The following is a 22181-nucleotide window of genomic DNA, read 5'->3' on the forward strand; positions in this document are numbered from 1 at the left end:
AATCCTAGCAAGACAAAGTGGCTGTGAATATTTGGAATCTTCGGATCTAAGGTTCTTCCATCTTTAGTTCTGGATGGGGTTACACTACCCCAGACAGACCCGGTGTGCAATCTGGAGGTCCTCCTAGACTCGCAGCTCCTGGTCAAAGAACAGGTTGCTGCCCTGGCTAGGAGAAACTTTGCATACCTTTGGGTGGTATGCCAGTTACACCAGGAGACCCTGCTCATAATACCTCATGCCCTTGTAACCTCCTGTGTAGATTACTGCAAGATGCAGTAAGTCCCCTGAAGAGGACTTGGAAACCTTAACTGGTGCAGAACACAGCCACAAATGTGTTCCACAGTCAGTGTCGGGCATGTGCAGCTCTGGACATCTAAGGGTTGTTATTGCTCAACTTTGGGTAGCTGAACACCACTGGTCCCTAAAAGTAGAGTGAAAGTCTAAGAATTGAGTTCAAAATTGTAAATGCTGCTAGATATACGTGCGCGAGTTGTATTGGTTACTGGCATGTTTCTGGGTGCAATTCAAGGTGCTGATTGTCTCCTTTAAAGCCCTACATGGCTGGGGACTCTCAGAGGTGGTATTCAGCAGGTTCTGACCAGTTCTGGAGAACCGGTAGCGGAAATTTTGAGAAATTCAGAGAACTGGGAAATACCACCTCTGATTGGCCCCACCCCATCTATTCTCTGCCTCCGGAGTCCCAGCTGATTGGGAGGGAATGGGGATTTTGCAGTATCCTTCCCCTGTCATGCCCATCAAACCACAGTCACCAAGTCACGGCATGCCCACCAAGCCACGCCCATAGAACCGGTAGTAAAAAAAAATTGAATCCCACCACTGGATAGTATTTTTCCAAGAGTCTCTACCCATCCAACTCAATCTAGTGGAATGGGCATGCTGCAGAACCTATTAGTCGCAGACTGTCGACTGACAAAACTAGACCAGTTTTCCTGCAGTGGCCCCTGCTCTAGAGAACATCCTCCCTTCACAAATTAGACTGGCCCAAACCCTGTTAGCCTTTTGTAAGCCCCTAAAAATCTAGCTGTGTTCCCAAGCCTGCAGTCCTGAATGTGTCCAGCACCTCGTTTCTTGGCTTTATTGCTAACTGGTCAAGTAACTCAGCTGCTATGTATATTTATTTTGGATGTTTTTATTGTTTTTCATTGTTTTATAAATGTTTTAGTATTTTAATTGAAATGTATTGTTTGAATTGTAAGCCTCCCATAGTCACTGTCTGAGATAGACGGCTATAGAAATGGAATAAATAAATAAAAATACTGCATTGTGCTTATGCTGCCTAATGAAACTCAGAGAAATTCTGTTAAATAAAGGTGAAGCCAGAGCCTTGTGTTTCACTAGGCAGAAATTCTGGGAATGTAATCCTAGTACTTTGGTAAGATGGTGAGGCTGGAAAATTCGAAATGGTTACATAAAAGTGTTTGATCTGCCAGGATGTTTAGTATTATCTGTTAACATCAGTAACAAGTTATTCCAGTATTGGCGAAACTTTTCTGCGCCAAGTGCCGAAACGGGAGTGCAAATCATGCGGGAGTGCTGAAAACTAGAAGAGCCGCTCCCTGGCACACACACGCGGGAGCGCCAGAAACCAGAAGTGCAGTTCCTTAGCATGCATGTGCATGCTGGGAAGCTGAGCTTCCAGTTTCTGGTGTGCATGCATGCACAAAGACCAGCTGGCCAACACACATGCTCACACCAGAAACCGGAAGCTCAGTTTCCCACTGCGCACATGCACGCCAGGAAGCTGCTCTTCTAGTTTTCAGCACTTCCATGCGGAACCCAGAAGAGCAACAGTCGACAGCTAGCATGCCCAGAGAGATGGCTCTGTGTGCCACTCCGACACATGTGCCATAGGTTCACCATCACAGGCAGGGCCGGATTTAGATGAAAAGAGGCCCTAAGCTATTCCACTTATGAGGCCCTTTCACCTCCCATTTTTAAGTTTGTAAATTACATGAGAGACAATAAAATACATCATTACTGTGATATATATCAATATATATCAATATATATAGATGGCCTCCCGACGGAGGGCGGCTCTGCTCTGCAGCAAAGGCAGCGAGGCCAGCCGCCTCCCCTGCTGCGCTCCCCAACTGCCGCGGCGCTGGAACGATCTTAACCAATACATTTTTATGTTTGTTTATTAGTCATATGCGTAGAATTTCTCCTTATTTTCGGTTCAGTGTTTTAGTGTTCACTGTTTTTAGAATTTTAATTTTGCTAACAATTTGAATGTAGGCCCCTCTTGATCTTGAGGCCCTAGGCTGAAGCCTAGTTAGCCTATAGGAAAATCCGGCCCTGATCACAGGGTTATTCAAAGTATTTAAAAGGGGAGGGTGAAAAAGTGCTTTGGCACAAGTGAAATACTCTTCCTTAAAGCATTAAAACAGCCATATCCTCTGTAAAACCTTCATTTGACTTTTGTCTCCTTCTGTGTGCCGCCACTGAGATTGCAAATGTTTCCTGCTTTTGTATAAGCAAATAATCGGAGGAATAATATTGCTTCTCCTGGGAGCTGCTGCTTTTTAGCGATTTTCCCTTGAGCATGGCAATGATCGAGTCATATCTCTCCCTTTGGGGATTCTGAGCACAAAATTAATTCCTGCAAAACATACCGTATATAGAAATCTGTACATGCGCTACGATCGCTGCTATGTTCTTGAAAAGAGTATTTAAATACACTATAGGAGAGCTGGATGAAACACAATGGCTCCAATGTTATAAGTTGATAATGCACGGCACGATTGATGTACTCAGTTCTCTGTTCTGGCATCTGTTCTTTCACTTTTTGGCAAGAAGTTGCCTTGATGAAAGATTATATTGCCAATTTGAAAGAAAGTCTCACCCAGATGCTTTAAGCAATGCACCATGATTGAATCTTTGATTGAGGAAAGAATCTATCCAACTGAAACTCATCACTGAGCGCAAATTATTTATGATGATGACTATGTTGATCTGAGTACCGTGTGTCACCTGGCCCAAAAACAATATGTAAAGATGGCAAAGTGGGAAGAACGGGCTTGTTTGATCAAGCATGAAATGGAGAAATTGGGATAGCAACTGACAAGTTTCACATGAGAAAGGCTGGTGATTAAGGACAATGGATCACTCAAAGGGAAATTGCTGACAAGGTTGACATTTATTTTATTTATTTATTTCTATTCTGATGGTGGCAAACACACCTTCCTCCTCCTGTTTTCCCCAGAAACACAACCTTGTGAGGTGAGTTGGGCTGAGAAAGAGAGTGTTTGGTCCAAAGTCACCTAACTGACTTTCATGAATTCAGTTCCCTTCTTTCTAGCCTGTTGCTTTAAACAGAACAAAATGTCTTTAAAATTGGTAAACATGTCCCTGAGGATTCTGTGGAAGACTTACAAAAAAAATACTGCTTTCAGTTCCATAATATTAGAAGAAGTAACATGAGAGACCTTCAAGTAATTTAAGCTTGAATCATAAAAATGTATTTACGGTAAAGTTGTATCCCTGTACATGATTACCTTGGAAGCCTGCCCAGTAAATCTTGTCTTTTGAACTTTGGAATGAAAATATCCAGCTGATTGCAATAGTTTCTTCCCAGAATTTCTTTCGGGACTGCTTGCATAGTTTACAACAGTCGTGTCAAACCCACAGCCCGTGGGTCACATGCAAGCCTGGACAGCTGATAATGCGACCCCAGAAGATTGTAAACTATTAACATTATGTGCATTTATATACATTAACCATATTACATATTTTATAGGCAGCCCTTCACTCACTATGGCCCAGGCAAGACAGAAGGTTGGACATGCCTTTTTAGAAGGAAAAAAATAACAAGGGGAAATACAAGATATATATTTCTACCACACTGCTTTGGTTCTATTGTCTGTTTATTCAGTTTGTACTTACCAGGCTGCCATTGTATCATACGTCCTGAGAGCCATGGGAGAGCCACTTCTTATTATAACTCTCCTGCATTCGTTTTTATATATTTATTTATTAAATTTATATTCCACTCATTTCACCCTCAAGCAAATCTATATAAGTAAACACTCCCAGTCCTATTGGGGGATTCCTAGAGATCAGTGTTCCTAATTTAGTGCTCTCCAGACATACAGAATGAAGATTATAGGAGATAAAATGGAGGGCCTCAATGGAGAAAGGGCATCATACATGTTTATGATTGAGTGATTGATTGATGGGCTATTTGCCATCAAGTCATTGTTGACACCAAGCAATCATAGCTTTTCTCATGATTTGTCTATCATGATTTGTCCCTCAGCTTTTTCAATGGTGCCCTGTTGCCAATGTATTCACTTTGCTGCTGGTCATCCAGTTCTTCTCTTTCTCTCCTCTTTCCTTCCATCTTTCCCAACATTAGCTCTGCTAAGTCGTTGACTTGCGACCGGTCCTAAGTCCTTGACTTGCGACCGGTCCTAAGTCCTTGATTTACGACTAGCTGCAAGTCCTCAACTTACGATTGACAGCCAGCAACAGCTCAGCCGTGCCTGATTGGCTAAGGCGCGGCTGGCTAAGGGCGGGCTGCCTGCTTTGTTCCCATTGGTCGCCTTGCTTGACAACTCCGGTATAAATAGCCGTCAAGCAGGACAAGGTGCTGAATCTTGAATTTAGTTATCTGTTGTCTGGTTCTGTTAAAATAAACACTATCTAATTACCTCAGCCGTCTTGCGTCTCATCAATCAGTCCAGGATTTAATACTGGTGATGAAGGTGGGATGCTGAAGCTTCCAGCGTGAACAGCTACAGAAGAAGGAAAATTGACTAATTTTGTCTTCATACAAAAAAAATATTTTTTTTACCTCAGTGCAATTCTTCTCGATATGGCTTCACTGCCTCCATTCGCACCCTTCGGCTCAGTCAACAAATCTTGGGCCAGTTTCCTTGAACACTTTGAGTGTTTTCTCATTGTTAACAATTACTACCTTCGGACTGAAAATGCAGTTTCTTCCTCAGCTCGTGTGGACCCGAAATGTTCAACACTGTCAGGGTTCTCGCTTCACCCTTGGCAGTTTACGAGTTGAACTGGGAAACACTCATCGCCAAACTAAAAAACCACTATGCACTCACTCCATCCCGGATAGCCTGCCTGTCAGTGCGTACAGAAAGACAATGAGACTGTAAGCCAATTCTTACAGTCTCTCTGAACGGCAGCTATACAGTGCGAATTCATCAACCTCGATGACTCGCTGGTCGAGCAATTCATCTGTGGGGTCTATGATGTCCGCCTCAAGCGGAGATTGCTAGCCCGAGGGAACATTATCCTTCAACAGGAGGTGGAAGAAAGCTTCCATTTGATAAAACAATTCTGATAACGAGACTTTGGATAACTCAAGATTAAAAAATGAGCTGCTAGAATACCCTAATTTGCTTTTCCAGGGAGAGCAGAGATAGGAGATCTTGATAACATTAAGTCAAAGTTAAACTGTTCTCAACTACCAATTCATTAAACCAGGGCTGTCAAATCCGTGGCCCATGAAGGGGGAAAAGTCCCGATATATCACGTGACACCACCGTGACAACATGAGTTTGACACCCCTGTGTTAAACACTATTTTAACTTTGCTTGAAGAGGCTAAACCTCCTGAGCTAAACAGCCTTTGCACCTGAATCATCATCAAGAACTTTTTCAATATGTGAGATGGTCTTGCTTAAAAAGGAAAAGAATATAGCAATAGCAATTAGAGTTATATACTGCTTCATAGGGCTTTCAGTCCTCTCTAAGCGGTTTACAGAGTCAGCATATCGCCCCCACAATCTGGGTCCCCATTTTACCCACCTCGGAAGGATGGAAGGCTGAGTCAACCTTGAGCCGGTGAGATTTGAACCGCCGAACTGCAGATAGCAGTCAGCTGAAGTGGCCTGCAGAACTGCACTCTACCCACTGCGCTACCTCGGCTCTAGAAGGCGCTCCAGTAATAACCAAGCTAGGAAACAATTTGCTTCATCCCTAGAGGCCACAGCCGTGGAATTAGGAAAAATAGGAGAATCATCTACACGGCTTACTCTTCAATTCCAATACAACTGATTGATTGATTATGTGCCATCAGGTCAATGTTGATTCCTAACAAATATTATCAGGGAGGACATTATTGATGCTGAATAAGTATATTTCCAAATGGGTAAAATAGCAATTGATCACTGCCTGGAGTTACAATTTCTTGCTGAACTATGCAGGCATAATTGTGTATGTGTAGATTTTATTTTTATTTTTTAAAATTAAAAGTTTTTTTAAAAAAATTCAAAACAAACCTAACACAAAGAATCCTCCTTCTTTACATACTGTAGAAAGTGTATTAGTTGGTTACAAAAAGCTTTTGTGTGACTCTTCCACTGTTGTCACAAAATTCGTATTAATTCAAGTGTTTTAAATCAGATATTTTTATACATATTACCATCATCATACCTCTATTTTCATTTGACTATAATTGTTTAAGCATCCTTCATCATAAAATGTACCAAGATTTAAAACCTGATCACATACTGGCATTTCATTTGTTATTTCTAATATCCTCCAATAACACTATATCCTTATGGCCTATTCTGACTCAATAATATTTAGTAACGAAAATTTCTAATCTTCCTTTCCAAGTCACTGTTTACGATTTACATCCAATTTCCTTATATTATACCCATACTTATACATTCATTGTTATTATTATCCCTCCTTCATTTAACTCTATCCATTATCATAGCATTTCCCCCACCCCGAATAATCAAAACTTAGCTAAATTCAACTTAGTTCTTTTTTATTAACCTTTATATATAACCAAATAATTTCTAATCTTCCTTTCATAGGTACCATTCAATATTCATATCCAATTACTACTACTACTTATGAAATGTTGAAGAACTCATCTTGGAAAACTTGCCAAATGTCATTCTTGGTTTGGGCCTGATAGCAAAGTGCTGTCACCAGAGGACCTTATTATTAAGATTTGAAGGGTTGAATCAAAGCTGTGTATTAACTCCACTGCATTTTAACATTTGCATTTACTCCTTAGTAAATCTTCACTATTCCGGAGACGTTCATGACCCCAAATTAGAAGAATTCCAGTTCTGTTATACGTGGATGATGTGGTAATACTTTCACAAATAATTGTCATGAGACAGGTATCTCATGACAGGGAAGATATTTGCATATAACAGGTTAACCAGTGTAAGTGTCTTAAGAGTAATTTTCCAAACAATTACGATATTAAAGCTCAGATTGCCAGAGTGGTTTTGATGGCCCCCAGCCATTCCACTCCTATTCTCAGAATTTTTAGAAAACAGAGACAGAGACATTTATTCCCCAGCTACCTATTAAGTTTTCATAACAAATTGAAAGGTACAAATCATGTCTGTGATGCAACATATTTTAAAAGTAATAAGCCTTATCTGTTTAGTTAACCATCTCAGCTCAACACGTTTTATAGGCTTTCACATCTATAATTGTTTTATGTTGTCTTAATTTATTCATATGTTATCTCCATTTATTCATTAATCTATTGTACATGGATATTTTCTCAGCCCCACACCCCCTTTTTTAAAACTGATAGCTGAACAAAATAAAGTTTCTTCTGTTGTGTTGTTTTTTGTAGGAACGGAAATCCCACCAGTATGCCGGACTTGACCAAATTGCTTTTGAACATGTATTACAGTTGCCTAGCAACTCTCAAATATACAAAAGTGATCAGGAAGCATCCTTAGTGGATGCTAATCTCTTGCCGATTCATAACACTATCATTTCTTCTTAGGTTGCAGCTGCTACTACAATAAAATGATAGAGTACAGAGGTGTATAACTTCAAGAGAGTGGAAAAGATGAAATGGTTAAATTAACTCTCAAACTGCAAGATAAAGAAGAAAAAGAATACTATACAGTATGGGACAAGTGGTATCAGTGGTTAGAGAATAGGAATAACGAATGAAAGTAGAATATTGATATATGTAAATATTAGGTTACAGTAATTATAAATGTAAAGAGGAAACTGCAAATGAAAAATGAATGGAAAGTATGTACGATGTTAAACAAAAGGAGATATACCGATGTCTTAGGAATGGGAAGAATGGATGTTGAATTTGATTTTTATGTTTTGTTTTGTAAAAAGCTTAATAAAAATTATGTATTATATAAGAAAAAAACTCCATGGTATATCACTTACAAAACTAGTTAAATAAAGTCTGGGTAATTTATTGGACACACACACACACACACACACACACACACACACACACACACGATGAACGCAAATCAAAATGAACGACTTCCTTCCAGAAGTTGTAGGTGCTCCAACACCGAAGGTTTTTAAGGCTGAAGTATTTTTGCCAGCATGCCCCTGCTACTGCCTAAACATAAACACACATATAATAAATGCAAAGTCAGGCTTGGGCAACGTTTGATAACTATCTTGTGTTTGTTGCTGAGTCACCAAGTACACCTTACTACACATTTCCGTGATGGCTATCAAAAAAGTACGTCAGTCTATAGTTCTCAAATTAATTCTGAAAGAAATCTCTGTCAATGTTTCTCTTTTAAGAGATAAGAGAAAAGATTATCCTTAAAAAATAAATTTATTTTTCCTTTTTAGATTTTTAACCCATCTTTATTACGGGATAAGCAACTCAAGATAGCCAACATACACAATAATTCTTCCTCTTATTTTTCCCACAAACCCTGTGAAGGAAGTTGGGCTGGAACAGAGCTCACGCAGATGGCTTTGATGCTTAAGGAAGGGACCAGAAGTCACAGTCTCCTGATCGCTAGGCCACATTTTAATTTTAAGTCGGTTAGAATATATAACATTGGAGCAAAACCAGTGTTGTTAAACTAGCAGCATGTTAAAAATTGACACACTGCTTCAGAATAAACAAATGCCTTTACTTGGTGTCCCAATAGATATTAGACATGCTGTTGTGGCCCGCCAGTGGAGCTGGCAGCAGATTCGCACATCCCACAAATTAGGCCTCCTCCGAATTCCATCTGCCAGCCAATGCCGGCTGGCGACTACTCGGAGGAGGGCCTTCTCTGTGGCTGCTCCAGCCCTTTGGAACGAGCTCCCCATGGAGATTCGGACCCTCGCCACCCTTCAGGCCTTCCAGACAGCCGTTAAGGCCTGGCTGTCCCAGCAAGCCTGGGGTTGAGTTCCCCCCACCCACTCGAATTTGCTGTGCTTGCTGTGTTTTTTAAATTGTTGTATCACTGTCCTGTTTGTCTTACTTTCTGTATTTGTTTTTCCCCTTCCCCTGGTTTTTGTTCAGCCGCCCTGAGTCCCTTCGGGGAATAGGGCGGCTTACAAATCGAAAAAATACCAAATACCAATACCAAATTTGGACAGTGAGGAGGTTGGGGAGGAACATGGGCCAGTCCTGGAGTCTGGGGAAAGCTCTGATGAGGGCTCTGTGCTGGAGTCAGAGATGGGGCCAGGGCCATCTGACAGTTATCAGCTGCCTTTGGAGTCGGACATCAGTGGGGCAGAAGAACAGCTGGAGCCTGTTCCCAGTGTGCGCATGCACAGAGCTGCCAAGAGAAGGGAATAGCTAAGGAACAAGAGAAGGGAATAGCTCTCTGGATCCTGGGGGAAGCAGTTTTCACACACCCAGAGGCTTGAGGAAAGCCTCCAGAGCCTGGGGAGGGCAAAAAACGTCCTCCCCATGGTGCAGGAGGCCAACTAGGCCACACCCACCATTGCCCACTCAGCAATGTGGCAGCGAACCGTTGGGTGGGGTGGTTCATTGTAACTGGTGAAAGAAATGTCCCTCTGGGTTCGGCTCCAAGTGGGGAAAAAGACACTGGAGACATGAAGGCTCCTTGGAAAGATGGTTTATTGGTGGACAGGACCACATGGCTTGAGTCCTGAACAGAAAAGGTGATCACATGCTTCAATGTTGGTGGAGAAAAAAGAGAAGGGAGGCCTGAGATGCTGAGTCCCTGGTTTTATGCCCTCTCTGGCCTGTGATCTTGAGCTTGTAGCAATAGCAATAGCAGTTAGACTTATATACCACTTCATAGGGCTTTCAGCCCTCTCTAAGCGGTTTACAGAGTCAGCATATTGCCCCCAACAACAATCCGGGTCCTCATTTTACCCACCTCGGAAGGATGGAAGGCTGAGTCAACCCTGAGCCGGTGAGATTTGAACAGCTGAACTGCAGAACTGCAGTCAGCTGAAGTAGCCTGCAGTGCTGCATTTAACCACTGCGCCACCTCGGCTCTTCCTTGTATTCTGATTGGCTGTCAGACTCCCATGGGGCCATGAAGGGGCAACTCTCTAGGCTGCATTTTGAATCCAGGTTTGGTTGAATTCTCAGATGCCATGTGGTGAGTTGGGTAAAGGACCAATATTATCATGCCTTAATCCCATCCCTCTGGAGCTGAAGGGGAGAACTCTTTATTATGTAAAGGGACTAGCTTGGCTATCCTAATGGCCCATTGACAAAGTGGGTAGGGACAGGAAGCTGCAGAGAGCTATTCTGTCTTTTAAAACATGTTTCTTCCTTTTCACATCCATGTAAATATTCTGCCTTTTCCATATTTCCTAGGATATTTTATTTTTCTGGGAGAGGGCTGGGTGATAACTTCCTACAATAACCAAGAATAGTTGCTAAGCAACTGGACATAAATCAAGGGTTACCTCTAAAATACATCTTTGCTTCGCAAGCTGCACTGATTGCCAGTTTCCTTCTGGGTACAATTCAAGATGCTAGTTGATGTCTACATGGCACAAGGCCTGGTTATTTCAGAAAATGCCTATTCCTCATAATATTTGCCCAGGGATTCAGCCTGGCAGAGTTGGGCATGTTCTGAGTTCCTTCAATTAAGCAATGCCATCTCTCGGGATTCTAGAAACTACTTTTTCTTTTGTGACGCCTGCTGTCTGGAATAAGCTCCCCCCCCCTAGATTTGAATGGCCCCCATCCTGCTGGTATCTCCAAAGAACCTAAAGACCTGGCTTTTACCCGGGCCTTTGGCAAGCGTGATTGAAGGCCCACTTTTAACACAGGCTGTTTTCTGTTTGTTTCCACTCAGTTTATCATCCTGACATCTTTACCCTTCTTATTGTTTCTTGTTGTTTTTAATGCACTTTTTAATGTTTAAATTATCTGTAAACCTCCCAGAGCTACTTAGCAGTTGGGCAGCATATACATAGAAGAAGTAATACTGAGGAGGAGGAAGGAAGAGGAGGACAAAGAATTCAAATTCTTAATACTGTAAGGTTCCAGCAATTTCCCCGAGCCACTGAAATGCCAAAGAGAGTGAGACTCCAGACAAGGTTGGAAAAAGTATCAGCTTTTATTTATGGCCAAAGCAAAAACTGGGTGACAAAACTATATCCAAAACATACAGACAAAGGCATGTAAGGAATAAAGACACCCTTGCAAGAGTGGCTCAAAATATTATTATACATTTTTGGCAGATAGAAACAAAGTTTATCTGGTGGAAACTTCTATACTGATTGTCAGTATGTAAGCGTTCTTTTGTTCAAGCTCCTGTCTCTGTCTACCTTATCTGCGGAGTATTCCTATAGCCTTTGGTAGGAGGTGGCAGCCCCCCTTTGCCAAGTTGTTTTTTGGCAGGATGCTTTAAGGATTTATGAGCCAGAAAAACTCCCTGGTTTGGTTCTTTTATCCATGTGGCCTGCTTTTCCTGTGTAACAATTTCTTCTACTAGCTTTCAAGAATGTGCCTATCTTTGAAGCTAAGAATAGAAGTGAGATGCAGCAGTGAAATAACATTTTCAACCTAGTATTAGGGTTACAATTTACTAGGCTAGAAAACAACTAATTTCTGACAGTATACAATAATATAAGCAGAACCCAATATTGATTCATATACTCTTTCAATATAAAATAACAAAGAAGGTTCTGGGGGAAGTTATCATCCAGCCTTCTCCCAGAAAAATGAAATATCCTAGGAAATATTGAAAAGGCAGAATATTTCTCTGGATGTGAAAAGAAAGAAACATGTTTTAAAAGACAGAATAGTTGCCTGTAGCTTCCTGCCCATCCCCACTGTTAATGGGCCATTGAGAAGGCCAGGCTAGTCCCTTTTACATAATAAAGACTTCTCAACCGCAGCTGCAGGGGGAAGGAATGTTGGAACTTTACTCAACTGACCACATGGCATCTGAGAACTCATCCATACCTGGATTCAAAACGCAGCCTAGAGAGTAGCCCCTGCATGGCCCCATGGGAGTCTGACAACCAATCAGAATACATTTCTTACACAGGAACAGGAAACAGAGAGGTGGGACTAAACAGGTTATAAAAAGCCTAGCAAACCCCTCCTTCAGCCATTCTTCTCCACCAACATTGAAGCATGTGATCACCTTTTCTGTTCAGGACTCAAGCCATGTGGCCCTGTCCAACAATAAACCATCTTTCCAAGCAGCCTCCATGTCTCCAGTGTCTTTTTCCCCACTTGGAGCTGAACCCAGAAAGACATTTCTTTCATCAGTTCCAAGTGGAAATTTAGAATTCCAGAGGTCAATGAATAGTTTGTTACGACTGGTCACTCTCAAGTTTATTAACAACTCTGATATATTTATATTAATCCATAGTTTTATGGGTGAAATGATAAAAATTATGGACTGGGGTGGTCCAGAGTCAAAGGCTTGATCATGATGATAATGATGATGATGATGATGATTTTCAGAGTGGTTTGCTATTGCCTGCTTTCTAGGGCTAAGAGGGAGTGACTGGCTCAGGACAAATACCGGTAGTCAACTCACACATGACTGATTTCCTCATATTGTCTTATCTTATATAGAAATAAAATAGAGAAATCCCATTATTTGGATCCCCTATTTAATAATTACTTCAATATTTTGGATTACAGATACTAGAATCATAATATTGTACATTCATTCAAATATTCACCTGTTCCATTTGCGATGGTTATGTAGATGGATTCCCTCCCCATCTTGCATTTAGTTTATATATGTTTTGTTTTATCAGGTCACTGACAAAAATAAATATTTTCTATTCTATCTTATGAAGATAATGCTCTTGCAGTCATTTCTTACCAGCTCATCCTGCTCACAGGATTATTACGATGATAAAAATTGAGACTAATTCAAAGATGCTGCCTGGCGCTTTTTGAGAAATGCTTGGATATAAATAAACCAGATAGTGCAAGATTTTGAAGAAGGAGAAAAGGCCTCTCTCCCTCAACAAAGCCTTTATAAAATAAAGTAATCAGATTCTTTATTTAATTCTTGTAAATCATTTTTGAGCATCTTGGAGTTCTGTCTTTTTCTTGAATATGCTTTGTCAAAATGTTGTCATTCTTAATAAAATAAACATACCTTTTTAAAAGCTGTATCTCCCTTCCCTGGGAAGGATAACTTTAAGACTAAGAGGCAACTGCTTCTGCCATCTTGTTAATCAATATATCTTTCCGGTCTCATTAAATTGGCACGTACAAACTTTATTTATTTTAAAGGAATTTGCCATTTACTTACAGAACAAGGTGTGCAAACAGGACTCTTTGATTCAGCCGTTCACAGATCCTCTTTCTAGTCTGATGTTTAGCGAGAGCAAAGCCAGTATTATTGGAAAGCAAAACACCTTAAATTTTCTTCATTACACAAGCACTGGAAAAGTAAATACCATTGAAATCTAATACTATATGCTTAAAGGTAAAGGTTCCCCTTGCACATATGTGCTAGTCATTCCTGACTCTAGGGGACGGTGCTCATCTCTGTTTCAAAGCTGAAGAGCCAACGCTGTCTGAATACGTCTCTGTGGTCATGTGGCCAGCATGACTATGCTGAAGGTGCACAGAATGCTGTTACCTTCCCACCAAAGGTGGTCCCTATTTTTCTACTTGCATTTTTACATGATTTCAACCTGCTAGGTTGGCAGAAACTGGACAAGTAACGGGAGCTCACTCCATTACGTGGTGCTAGAGATTCGAACTGCCGAACTGCTGACCTTTCTGATCGACAAGCTCAGCGTCAGAGCCACTGAGCCACTGAGCCCCTCACTATATGCTTATGTTACTAATGAATATTTACTAATAAAACTATATGTTTATGTTACTAATATTTGAACTGGGAATCCTGGATGATTTGAAGCTGAGTCTTTGTTCTGCATTCATGTACATTAACCCCATGATGCACATAGATTATCTCTCAGCACAAATATTCCAGCTTTAGGTGAGATTCCTAATTGTGTGGTTTCAATCAGCAAGCCTCGGCAGAGTGTAAATGTGATTTTATATATTCTATCTAGAATCTAGAAGGCCAAGATAAGCTAGGGATGGTGGCAGTGTTAGGTTGCCATCTAGTGGTGATGCAATGAATATTTTCCAATGGAAGCATAACTATGGTAATACCTTAAATTAAGGTCAGCTTCTACAAACTAGATGGCCCTGTTGTTGTTTCATAGACAATATAGGGATGCAATTTTCCATAAAGGTATTTTTTTTTAGCTTTTCACTCTAGGTTAGAATCATAACATTAACTAGTGGTCTCACATATAAGTACAAATCATGTCCAACACTGGCTTAGATTTTCTGGAAAACAGCCAAGGTTGACTACAGGCTATTTTCTGTGTAAGAAGCAATCAAAGAATCCAGGGAATAACGTAATATACTCTAATAATGACCTAGGCCAAGGCTGCCAAACTCCCAGCCCGCGGGCACGATGCGTCACATGCTGGCCACACCCACGCCCAGTTTAGCAAAGGGGGAAGTCCCGATAGCAATAGCAATAGCAGTGGACTTATATACCGCTTCATAGGCCTTTCAGGCCTCTCTAAGCGGTTTACAGAGAGTCAGCATATTGCCCCCAACAATCTGGGTCCTCATTTTACCCACCTCGGAAGGATGGAAGGCTGAGTCAACCCTGAGCCGGTGAGATTTGAACCGCTGACCTGCTGATCTAGCAGTAGCCTGCAGTGCTGCATTTAACCACTGCGCCACCTTGGCTCTTACATCACATGACGCCACCGTGACGACGTAAGTTTGACAACCCTGACCTAGGCAGTCCTGTATCTTCAAGAATGTAATGCTTCACACTCTTGTGTCTTCATTTAAGGGTCTGCCTTGAATTTTATTATGCTATCTGGCTGTTTTATTGGTTTGTCTTAGGGAATTTTTCATCGAGATCAAGTTGTCTTCCAGATACCAAAAAGAAAAATTTCTGTCTATAGGAGGTAGGTTCAAATAGGCCTTTCCTGTTAATGAAAATGATTGGATGGATTAATAATGGGAGATGTGTGCCTTAAAGAAACAGGTACCAAGGCTTTACACCAACATTGGAAGAATGCCAGTTGTTAGAAAATGAGCTCTTGAACATAAAGAGAGTAGTTTTTAAAGTAGTAGAACATCCAACTACAAGTAAAACATATAAACAATCTTTATAATATAGCTGGTTGAACACAGAGTACATAGAGTATGATCTTAGCCCAGTTATTTAATGCTATTAGACATTTATCCTGTTTGAATTCAATAGCTACATTTATTAAGAAGTACATGAAAATAAAAATGCCTCACTTCTATGGCTAATGATGACCAACAGTGTGATATGTGAGTCTATCTAAACTATATCTTGAAGGCAGCACAAGCAAGATTGAAACAGGAAATTTATTGGTGTCTTAAAATAAATCCTATCTATCTACCTTTAGAAGGTATCCTGAAGATGAAACTCAAATACTTTGGCCACCTAATGAGAAGGAAGGACTCACTGGAGAAGAGTCTAATGCTGGGAAAGATTGAGGGCAAAAGAAGAAGGGGACGACAGAGAATGAGGTGGCTGGATGGAGTCACCGAAGCAGTAGACGTGAGCTTAAATGGACTCTAGAGGATGGTAGAAGACAGGAAGGCTTGGAGGAACGTTGTCCATGGGGTCGCAATGGGTTGGACATGACTCCACAACTAACAACATCCATCCATCCATCCATCCATCCATCCATCCATCCATCCATCCATCCATCCATCCATCTATCTATCTATCTATCTATCTATCTATCTATCTATCTATCTATCTATCTATCTATCTATCTTCTATGTCTGTCTGTCTGTCTGTCTGTCTTCCATCAATATAAATGCTGTACTTGAAGCTGCAAAATCTTGAGGCCAGATTAAGGGTCTTTTTAAGAACAGAACATGTTCTTAATCAGAACTTTGGAGAAGTATGGAATGGAGCAGTCAGTCCACTGCTTATTCCTCTCTTTAATGGGTGGTGTTTGCTTCCCAGCTTGGGTTGAGCCCATTTCAAAATGTTGGCTTTGATGTGATTATTTGGAAAAATAAATCTTCTTATATCTCCATCCCTGTGCTTTGAGATTATCCACATCCTTATTCTGAAATACAGTAGGGGGCATCTGAGTTGTGATGTTCAACCTGCCAAGTACCTTACCCAAGGGGTTCCAGCGGTGACCTTCTTCTAGAATTAAAGTGTATTATTGCTGTTGGGGCTTAAATATGTGCTGTTGTTGAGATTTGTATTTCAGAAGTCATTGTGTTATCGCAGTGGTGAGATGTCCTTAATATAAGCTTCTTTGAGAACTTTGGCCAGCCATGTGGTATGTGTGTCGAATTAATCCCCCGGGCTTTAAAGGTTAGCCTTCACCTTCTAGCATGGTGTTAGCTGTTCATAATTTTAATTGGTTGGAAGAGAGGGGAACTCATGCTCTGGTCCCCCTCCTTCTTCTGCATTGGGAAAGATTTGCTGTAAAACTGTTTAAAAATGAATGAGGGAGGACATAGTGAAAAGGAATATTCACTTCTCCTTTCACTGTAGGCTTCCCAACCTGTTTACGAGTGTAGGAAGTTAGCATCCACCCCTCTCCTAGAAAAATGAAATATTTTAGGAAATATTCAAACAGCAGAATATGTCCCCTAAAAGGGAGGCAGAAACTCACGCACACCCCCTTTGTCAATGGGCCATTAAGGCCTGGGCCAGTCTATTCTACATAACAAAGATCTACCACCTTCAGGCAAAGCGATAATAGGAATCTCAAAGCCCTTTCATTACATCATCACCCACCAAGGCTCAACCAAACCTGGGACACAGCCAGTGGTGGGATTCAGCCAGTTCGCACCTATTCAGGAGAACCGGTTGTTAACTTTCTAAGCAGTTCGGAGAACCGGTTGTTGGAAGAAATCTCTTTTTGTTTTTTTCCACTGTTATAGGGCTAATCCTGTAAGGAAGGCAGGAAGGAAACATTCTGGTGTTGTTTCTAGCCTAATCTTTATTGCCCTGCTTACAGAAACTGCCTCTCTGGCTAACCCTTATTACATTGTAACAGCTAAAGCAAAGCACCCATTGACGTGAGTGACTTTGAGTTGGATACGCCCACATGGTCACATGACCACTGGGCCACGCCTACCCAACTGGCAGAGAATCGGTTGTTAAATTATTTGAATCCCACCACTGGACACAGCCAACCGACAAAGTTACCCCTGCACGGCCCCAGTCAGAATACAAGCTCAAAGTCAAAAGCCCAGAGAGGGCATAAAACCCAGGCACTCTCAGCATCTCTTCCCTTTTTTGTGTCCAGGACCTCAAAACTATGTGGTACTGTCCACCATTAAACCATCTCTCCAAACAGCCACCATGTTTCCAGTGTCTTTCTCTCCACTTGGAACTGAGCCCAGATGGACATTTCTTCCAACACTAGATTGATCAGGGTAGATAAGGGGGTGCAGAGCTCTTGGTTTTTCTATGGTTTAAAAGAGTCCTAGAGAAATACACACAAAAGTCAGGCAAATGTTAATGCCTATTCTTAATGAAGTAGAAAGGAAGAGGCCTCATGGTTGATGCCCAATAGGAATGGAGAGAGGATGTGAAAACATGCTCTATTTTCTGCCTCGCCTCAAAAAAAGACGGCAAAGCCAAAGTGTCCACTGAAGAAGTTTGGATCTGGGAAATCCCCACTGCTCTTCCACAACCTCTTCTGGCCCTCTCAGATCTAGAGAAGCTGGAAAGCAGCATGATAACCTGCTGCTGTCGAAGCTTCACAGTTTGCCCCAGGAGGATAGATGACTCCTTCTCGCCACCACCACATGCAGATACGAAGTGCCGCTAAAAAAAAAATACCACAGATGGAACCATTCCTTCTGTGGAGTTGTAGTTTCTCCTCTCTCCTCCCCCCACTCCCCGCCAGGTTTTATGCCAAGATGAAACCAGACACATTCTGAGCAGTGTCAGCAAAATTATTCAGTGTGAAGTAATTTCTCCTGCAGACATAGGTTTGAAAATGCAATTGGGTGCTTCCTTTAAAAGACATAGATGAGGAGATGATTTCAGAAGTTGAAAGAGAATGAAGCTACTAGGCCCTAGGCCTGAAGCCACCCCCTGTGCTACATAGGTCTTCTCTATCCCAGCTGGCTGTGACTGAAGGGCAAAATACACCATATTTCAAATATATACCATGCTTCTGCTCTTCACGTTTCTTTACTGTGAAGCAGATGGCAGCCCCGTATGAATGGCAACCCACATATTCCTTGTGTGGGGGGTTTATTTATTTATTTAAAACATTGACATGGCCGCCCATCTTATATCGAACTCTGGGCACCTTCATCTTTCATTAACTCAAATTCAACACTCTGTAGAGTGAAATGGAGATTATATTTTATTTGTTTACTAGATGTGAAGCTGGAGTGTCCATCCTTAGCAACTTTAAGGCTTGTGGACTTCAACTCCCACAAGCCCACAGCCAGCTAGCTAGGGAATTCTGGGAGTTGAAGTCCACAAGTCTTAAAGTTGCCAAGTTGGGCAGCCCTGAGGTAAAGAATACCTGGCTTCAACTGATTCCTGGAGCTTTACCCAATAAAAGCTCAGAACAATATACTAGAGAAATAGACGAGGTGCATTCAGGGGAAGAAATACAAAACAGCAACAAAAATGTTATCAGGACTCATCCAAGATCCTGCCTGGGAGAACAGACAGCTTGGAGAAGTTTTCTGAATATCAACAAGATGGAAGCTATATGGGCTCCTGGGGGATTCTGCACCAAAAGGCAAGTGCCACCATATCAGAGGTGGTATGCTGCCAGTTCGCACCGGTTCAGGTGAACTGGTGTTGGTGGTGGCGCGAGGTTCTGTCCACCCACCTTGATGTCATCAAGGACCTTCTGCGCATGCCCAGATGGTGCACTACCACTAATAAACTGTTAGTGAAGAAAATAGAATACCATCTCTGTACCATATAAAAAGTAGGCCTCTGATCCCAGGAGTTGACATTTTTAATTGAGGAGATCCTAAGCAACACATTATTTAATATAAATATTTATAGAGCACCATGTCACATGTGCATTTGAAGGTTCACAATTACAGGAAACTATATACATTCATTATTCCCCGCCTCTGGGCCAAAGATTGTTTAACTGAAAACATTTCTAAAGCTGTAAATTGGCATTTTAAAATGGCCCATCTATTTGAAGAGAGCCAGTTTGATGTATTGGTTTAGGCATCAGGCTAAAAATTGAACCTACGATGGAAGAACGGTTTATGAAAATGATAGTACTAGGAGATATGATTAAATTAATTTTGCTTAAAGAGTAAACAATATGTACACTATCAGCAGCAGCTGCCAAAACAGCCAACACAGTTCTAGGCTACATAAACAGAGGGATAGAATCAAGATCACGTGAATACCACTTTATAATGCCTTAGTAAGGCCACACTTGGAATACTTCATTCAGTTTTGGTTGCCACGATTTGGAAAAGATGTGGAGACTCTAGAAAGAGTGCAGAGAAGAGCAACAAAGATGATTAGGGGACTGGAGACTAAAACATATGAAGAACGGTTGCAGGAACTGGGTATGCGTAGTTTAATAGAAAGAAGGACTAGGGGAGACATGATAGCAGTGTTCCAATATCTCAGGGGTTGCCACAAAGAAGAGGGAGTCAAGCTATTATCCAAGGCACCTGAGGGTAGAACAAGAAGCAATGGGTGGAAACTAATCAAGGAGAGAAGCAACTTAGACTGAGGAGAAATTTCCTGACAGAACAATTAATCAGTGGAACAGCTTGCCTCCAGAAGTTGTGAATGCCCCAAAACTAAGATGACCAGATTTTCAGATTGGTAAAGAGGGACACTTTTGACTGGGGTGGTGGGGACCTTGATAAAAATTTTATAAGGAGCAACAGAAATTTTCATACAACACAAAAATAGTATTGTAATATTTTTTTTATTTCAACATAACTACAATTTACAAATATAAATTGTAACTGTTACCAAACACCAAAATTTTGATCACGTGACCATGAGGATGCTACAATGGTCGCTAAGTGTTAAGATGGTCGCTAAGTGTGAAAACTGGTCATCAGTCACTTTTTTCATTGCCATTATAACTTTGGCCGCTATACCACATTTCTTGCACAGTTCTTAAGTGAATAACTGCAGCTGATAAGTTAGTAACATAAGTGAATCTGGTTTCCCCGTTTGACTTTGTCAAAAGGCAATTAAAATGACCCCAGGACACTGAAACCATCATAAATACGAATCTGTTGCCAAACATCAAAATTTTGATCGCGTGACCATGAGGATGCTGCAACGGTCGCTAAGTGTGAAAATGGTCGCTAAGTGTGAAAAATGGTCATCAGTCACTTTTTTCAACGCCACTATAACTTTGGTCACTATATCACCTTTCTTGCCACAGTTCTTAAGTGAATGACTGCAGCTGATAAGTTAGTAACATAAATAAATCTGGTTTCCCCATTTGACTTTGTCAAAAGGTCACAAAAAGCAATTACATGACCCCAGGACACTGAAACCATCATAAATACGAATCTGTTGCCAAACATCAAAATTTTGATCGCGTGACCATGAGGATGCTGCAACGGTCGCTAAGTGTAAAAATGATCGCTAAGTGTGAAAAATGGTCATCAGTCACTTTTTTCAATGCCATTGTAACTTTGGTCACTATACCACCTTTCTTGCCACAGTTCTTAAGTGAATAACTGCAGCTGATAAGTTAGTAACGTAAGTGAATCTGGTTTCCCCATTTGACTTTGTCAAAAGGTCACAAAAAAGCAATTACATGACCCCAGGACACTGAAACCATCATAAATACGAATCTGTTGCCAAACATCAAAATTTTGATCGCGTGACCATGAGGATGCTACAATGGTCGCTAAGTGTGAAAACTGGTCATCAGTCACTTTTTTCAATGCCATTATAACTTTGGCCACTATACCACCTTTCTTGCACAGTTCTTAAGTGAATAACTGCAGCTGATAAGTTAGTAACATAAGTGAATCTGGTTTCCCTGTTTGACTTTGTCAAAAGGCAATTAAAATGACCCCAGGACACTGAAACCATCATAAATAGAAAACTGTTGCCAAACATCAAAATTTTGATCGCATGACCATGAGGATGCTGCAACGGTCGCTAAGTGTGAAAATGATCGCTAAGTGTGAAAAATGGTCATCAGTCACTTTTTTCAACGCCACTATAACTTTGGTCACTATACCACCTTTCTTGCCACAGTTCTTAAGTGAATAACTGCAGCTGATAAGTTAGTAACATAAGTGAATCTGGTTTCCCCATTTGACTTTGTCAAAAGGTCACAAAAAGCAATTACATGACCCCAGGACACTGAAACCATCATAAATACGAATCTGTTGCCAAACATCAAAATTTTGATCGCGTGACCATGAGGATGCTGCAACGGTCGCTAAGTGTGAAAATGATCGCTAAGTGTGAAAAATGGTCATCAGTCACTTTTTTCAATGCCATTGTAACTTTGGTCGCTATGCCACCTTTCTTGCCACAGTTCTTAAGTGAATAACTGCAGCTGGTATTTCTTCTTCATTAGTATTGTGCTATATTGGGCTTTTGTAATCTCATTTTTCAAAATTTCCCAAGCTTCTTGAGTTGTTTTCCCCTTGAGCATTCTCATCCATGGAATTCTTCCCAAGCTTTCTCTAAGTTTATTGAAATTAGCTCTTTTAAAGTCCAATACTCTAGTTTGTTTTTGTTCTACTACTTGTCTTTGCATAATGTTGAATTCCAATATTGCATGGTCACTTGACTCCAGGAATAATGTCGCTTCAACATCTTCTATCATTTCTTCTCTGTTAGTGAGAATTAAGTCCAATATGGCTGATCCCCTTGTTCTCTTCTCTACTTTTTGGGAAACAAAGTTGTCTGCTAGGTTTGTTAGGAACCTGTTGGATCTTCCACTTGGTGCAGAGTTTGTTTCCCAGTTGATGTCAGGGTAGTTAAAATCCCTCATTAC

The sequence above is a fragment of the Thamnophis elegans genome, chromosome 2 (genome assembly GCF_009769535.1).
Source record: "Thamnophis elegans isolate rThaEle1 chromosome 2, rThaEle1.pri, whole genome shotgun sequence".
Classification (NCBI taxonomy): Eukaryota; Metazoa; Chordata; class Lepidosauria; order Squamata; family Colubridae; genus Thamnophis; species Thamnophis elegans.